The following is a 6,422-nucleotide window of genomic DNA, read 5'->3' on the forward strand; positions in this document are numbered from 1 at the left end:
TTTTTTTGTTTTGTTTGTTTGTTTTTTTTTTTACATTCTTGTCCAGCGTGGTCACTCGATCCTAGCTGTCAGCGTTCGCCTCTTTGTGAGCGATCGGCTTGTGATTGGGTGTGCAGTAGAGGGGGGCCGGAGGGATACGCTTTGGGTTGTGTAAGTGTAGGGCGTCCTGTGTGGGAAGTGTATTTTCCTTTCTTTTTCTTCCTTTTTTTTTTTATTTATTTTTTAACACCTGTGTGGGAATTCGAGTTCCTATCATGTAATCCTACAGAACCTCTTGGGGCATTGTGGGAAGTGTAGTTTTAAGCAGCGTTGTGGCGAAAGAGGCACCTGATTCATCGTTCACCCTACACACTAACTAAATAAGAATAACAGGCTGGAGGTTTTACACTGCCTTTTTCAGCACGTCCTGACGAACCTCGAGTGATACTGTTCTCGTATCTTAACCTGTCATGTATATCGAATGAATATAGTGGAAGCTGCAGTCATGGAACCATAGCATTAACAAGATGTGATCTATCCAGGGTTCTGAAAGGTTTCCTTTTTAATGTTTTAATATATATATATATATATATATATATATATATATATATATATATATATATATATATATATATATATATATATATATATAATGACATTTTGGTGGGGTTGGGTTTTTTAGTTCTTTATATTTTTATATATATATATATATATATATATATATATATATATATATATATATATATATATATATATATATATATATATAATATTATGTGTGTGTATAACTTCAAAACGAAAAAAAAAAAACGGACATAAATAGACAAAATCACACCAAGCATTTTGTAGAAGCTGAGCTTTGAACCCTACCTGATGCAAGTGCCGCCATTCTGTTTTATTCTAAGTGTGTGGGTGTGAGCGAGTGAGTGTGTGTCTGCCTTGGTTGTCCATCTCCTGGGTAACCACCAGTTCGGAGTTCATCATAGCGGACCTCCTGAAGGTCTGTGAACTTCAGCCTGACTGTGAGGACACTTGAGCACAGCTTCGGGCATGAGAGACGGCCAATCGGGCCTCGACGAGGGCGGAATCGTGATGAGGGATGGATTTCGTCAGCCATGTTGTTCACACTGTACAGTATTTAACTTTTGACAGAACTGGCAAGCTCGACAGCCACGCTTCTGACGTCCCCTGTCCCCCGCCACCTCTCCCGTCCTCCATCATATGACTGATAGTTGCCTTACTCTTTATTCCACCAGTAAAACCTGTCCCTTGACCCTTCCCCTGCCCAGGAGCCCCACCTCCTTTTCCTGACCTATTGAATGATTTGTTAGGTCTCTGGACCGGCTGCGCTGACGAAAAGACAATGCTTTGTATGATGGGGAAATGGCGCAGAACTACGTTTTTAAAGCAGGTTTCGTTTCTCTTTCACCTTTTTCTTCATACAATGTCAGATTTGCTGTTTATTTGCTGATTTAATTATCATTATTGACATTTTCATTGTTATTCTTTTTGTTGTCCCTCGTGTAAGTTTGGGTTTGTCATCTGTTCGAGAGCAGAATCTCTCGCCGTTAACCCGGCCGCGTGGTATACATGTAACGGTTGAATTTTTTTTTTTTTTTTTTTTAAGTTGTAAAATAAACTAAAAAGCTGTAATTATATTTCAGGCTGTTATAATGGAGACAGATGATAGTGTACGGCGGTAGAGGGGGGGAGGGTTGGGGAGACGTGATTTTTAACTCTGGTCATGTTATGTAATTCGGTTTTTTTTTTTTGTAACGTTACTCTTCTGTTGATCTCGCGTGTTTCTTTTTCAGTTGTGGGGTTACATCATTCGAAAAGAAACTATCGCTTTATTGTGTAATGGTCTTTCTTTCTCGCTCAATCTCTATCTTCATTCTCTCTTTATTTCTGTGGTATCACAGCTTTTAATGACAGGTTGAGTTTTAATAACATTGTAACATTTTAATTCTCCTTACGTTGATTTTCTGATGTTTTTAAATGTAATCAGGGTTAATTAAACTGGTTAATACCACCTGACGAATCTCCGTGCTGTGACTGCGTTTTTCCAGTGCTTTTTCATTTGATTTATTAAGAACTGTTTGTGATTAAATGTTTCTTCCACATATCCACGTTTTCCTGCATTCTCCACATGTCGTTTGACTCGATAGTGTTATACTGTGTTTTAATTTGCGTTAAATATGGAAGGGCCGAGTTCAGATATGGACTAAAGTTTGTGGACACCTTTTCAACATCTCATTCCATATTGAGTTCCTGTTTGCTGTTAGTATCACCCCCACTCTTCTGGGAAGATGTTCCACTAGATTTCGAAGTGAGTTTGTGGAGATTTTTGCTCATTCAGCCACAAGGGCGTTAGTAAAGTCAGGTACTGATGTAAGGTGAGGAGGCCTGGGGTGCAGTCAGTGTTCACATTCATCCCAAAGGTGTTCAATAGGGTTGAGGTCAGAGCTCTATAGCAGACCACTTAAGATCTTTCACTTCAACCCATGTGAACCATATGTTCATGGAGCTGGCTTTGTGCACAGGGGCATTGTCATGCTGGAACAGGTTTGAGTCTCCAAGTTCAATTAAATAAAAATAAAAAAATAACCACATGACTGCAAAAGTCAGGTGTCCCAATACTATTGTCCATATATTGTATTAATAGGTATTTTAAAGGTATTTCTATAAAATACACTGCTGATGCTGTGAGCTGCCATGTTGATTTAATGTCACTTGCTGAACTCAGGGTTGAGATCAATCAATCCAGATTAGTTCTCCAGCAGACTAAATTTTGGGGACATTTTGTTAGTTGTTTTTTCCTCCTAGTCTAAGGTCAGAAATGATAAGTTGATGAGGATATGAGTCAAATACCACACTGGCTCTTGCTTCATCTCTGCCTGGAGAAAGCAATGCATCCATGTCTCTTCTCTCATCATCTCAAACAAGTAAAGTTCTGATTCTGAAGGTTTTCTCGCTAATTCTGCCAGCAGCGTCATTGTGCAGAATGGAAATTAGCTAAACGAAGACTCTGCGCAACTGTGTCATATAGCTAAAAGAATAGAATCTATATAGTAAACCTGTTTCCCTTATTTCTATTTTTTTTCTCCCCAATGGGTGTGACAGCTTTTACATTCCGCAAGTTGTTCGCTTTTAGAAAGTCAACGATGTTATTTCAGGAATCTGCTTCAAGCTCTTCTTTCATGAACTTTCATGTTTCACTCCTGAACTTTCTCAAACTACTTTTAATCATTGACTTTGAATTTACCACTGCACGTTAGATCGTCTGCCACAACCACCAATCACCTAGAATATTAAAACCAATGATGGGTGAATAGAATAGCATTGATTATCTCATAACTATGGCGGTCAAGAGGCGGGAAATGTTAAACAACATGTGACCAGTCGAATCAAACTAAACGTTGATGCATTGGAAGCATGAAAAATGGTCAAATGTAAGAATGAATGACCTCAACAAGGGCCAGATTGTGTTGAGGGGTCGGAGCATTTCCACAATGGCAAGTCCTATGAAGTACTGTGAGGACAGTGGATGATATCTAGCAACAGTACTCCAAGTAAGGACAACCAGTGACCCGGTGACAGGATCATGCGCCCCCAAAGCTCACTGATGCCCATGAGGAGAGAAGCCTAGACCAATCTGGTCCCACACATGAGCTCTTGGAACACAAGCGAGTGTCAAAATTCATGCTGGCTCTGATAGAAAGGAGTCAGAAAGCTGCATCACAGCTTGCCCTGACACACCACAAGCAACTGTTCAGGAATAGTCTAAAGAACATGCCTTTCAGTTCAGGGTGTTGATTCAGTCTCCAAACTCCCCAGATCGCAGTCCTATCAAGCAAGTTCTAGACAAACAACTCCATGATCCGTGGAAGCCTTATCTCACCACATAAAGGTCTCGAAGAATCTGCTAACATCTTGGTGCCACATGCCACAGCACACCTTCAGAGGTCTTGTAGAGTCCAGGCCTAGAGTCAGCTGTTTTGGTGTCACAAGGAGGAATTACACACTATGAGGCAGGTGGTGTTAATGTTATGATTGATCTGGACATATTTCTCTCTGATTTTTAACCACAAAGTAATTTAATAATCTTTATCAAGAGTGCCAATAATGCTGCATTTCTCATGAACATGGCAACAAAGCATGGTTGGAACATTGTGAGAGAGGGGGATAAAAACCTGTTATGTATTGAACAGTGAAACTTGGCTGTTCCTGTAGCAGTGTTGCCTTGTGACCACCACAGCACACAACCCTCAATAATCACTGATGTAACGCTGGTGTGTCAAACTAGAGGGGAACTGATCGGAAAAGGTGTGTGTGTGTGTGTACACAATGAATGTGGGTGCGACACAATCAAATGGAAGCATCGAGTGTGCTTCAGTGGAGATAACCGTCTTCAGCACCACTTCCCCTGTTCATCGTGTTTCTTGCAAGGTTTTCTTGGAACTGTGCCATCTGTCTTCTACTCTGATGCTCACAGCTTCTTCTCAAAGTCGCCACATCCGCACACATGGGCATACACTCAAAGTCACATACATACATACACACAGCTGTCAGGTGCAAAACCATATCACACTTAACAAGGTACAAAAAAGGGAATATAATGGTTTTGGGACACAACAAAAAGCATCAAAACAAAACTCTAACGTTATAACCTTTTGGAGTTTGTTTTATGTGGCGTTGTGTCGCCCCCTGCTCCCCATGGCGTGGAACTGCACATGTTACGCACACTATACCAGAGGCGCTCAAACTTTTCCTCATAAAGGGCAAAGAAAATCAAACTTGATTGAAGGCCAAAAATAAATGTTGCATTATACATTATATTAACATGAAAAGTTACCATGGTTCCCCTCATTTATGATTTAATAATATACAAAATAAAAAAAAAAAACATTTTTTTTAAGTTCCAGTGAAACGATTTATGTACAATAGCATTTAATAATTAATCCAGCTATTCTGTGAGCTCTAATAAGAGACATGAAGCTGGTTCTTATTTTTCAAAAGTTTTTCCTTTTTTCCCCACTTTATCCCCTCTTCGCTTAAAAGTCATGGCAACAACACAGACCAACTTTGGCTCGCGAGACCTAGTTTGGGTATCTCTGCACTAGACTTTTGTTCTCAGAGGCATCCATGATCCATAACGAGGAGGTCTGAGCCAAAACCAGCACAAAATAAAGCTAAAGGTGCTTTATACTTGTCGTGTACTTTACAGAAAAGTAAAACTCTCTTATTTCTTCGCATATCCTAGCAATGTGTTGGGTCACCCATTATACAGCACTTCTGGAGCACGGAGGAGTAAGGGCTTTGCTCAAGGGCCCCTGATATCGGGGCTTGAACCCCAAACCGTCTAATAAGTAACCCAGAGCCTTAACCACTGAGCTACTACCTTTTATGAGTGATTGTCAACTGGAAATGATAATTAGCCTGAAAAGAAATATGGATCTCAGTGAAATAAAATCCGTAATTTTTAGGTCCTGGGCTGCAGGATGTTTGATTATCCCCATGCTCTAGAAGCCAATCCGCTGCATACTGTAACTGAATATAGTGATAGTAATAAAGGTTAATTAAAGTAAATCAGGTTTTCTCCTTTAATCTTTAATCTGATGGCTTCTCATCCAGAACCTTGAATGCCCTTAACATCATCATCATCATCATTTGAATTTGATTTGATCATCATCATTTGATTTGGTTACTAAAGGTTAGGGTTAGTATGCATACATACATTTCTAGTATGCAAACTCACATTTCTAATTTGCATACTAAAAAGTATTTAGTATTTGAGTAGTGTTGGGGTTAGGGTTAGGTTTATGTGTAGCGGTTAGGGGTTAGGGATAGGGATTATAGTTAGATTTTAGGGTTGGGGGTACAGTTAGCAGTTAGCATTAGGGTTAGGGTTGTTAGGTTGGGGTTATGGTTAATGTTATGGTTAGGTTTGGGGTTAGGATTGGGATAGGGTTAGGTTTATGTGTTAGGGGTTGGAGTTAGGATTAGGGCTAGGGTTAGTGTTGTGGTTGGGATCAGGGTTAGGGTTGGGGTTAGGGTTAGGTTTATGTGTTAGGGTAAGGGGTTAGGGTTAGCCTCAGGGTTAGTGTTGGGGTTAGGTTTAGGTTTATGTGTTAGGGTTAGAGGTTAGGGTTAGCGTTACGGTTGGGATTAGGGTTGGGGTTAGGGTAAGGTTTATGTGTTAGGGGTTAGGGTTAGGGTTAGTGTTACAGTTAGTGTTGGGGTTAGGTTTATGTGTTAGGGTTAAGGGTTAGGTTTGGGGTTCGGGTTATCCTCGGGGTTAGGGTTAGGTTAGGGTTAGGTTAGGGTTAGGGCTAGTTCATGTGTTAGGGTTGGGGTTAGGGTTAGCCTCAGGGTTAGTGTGGGGTTGGGGTTAGTGTTGAGGTAGGTTTAGTGTTGGGGTTGGGGTTAGGTTTATGTGTTAG

The sequence above is a fragment of the Silurus meridionalis genome, chromosome 4 (assembly GCF_014805685.1).
Source record: "Silurus meridionalis isolate SWU-2019-XX chromosome 4, ASM1480568v1, whole genome shotgun sequence".
Classification (NCBI taxonomy): domain Eukaryota; kingdom Metazoa; phylum Chordata; class Actinopteri; order Siluriformes; family Siluridae; genus Silurus; species Silurus meridionalis.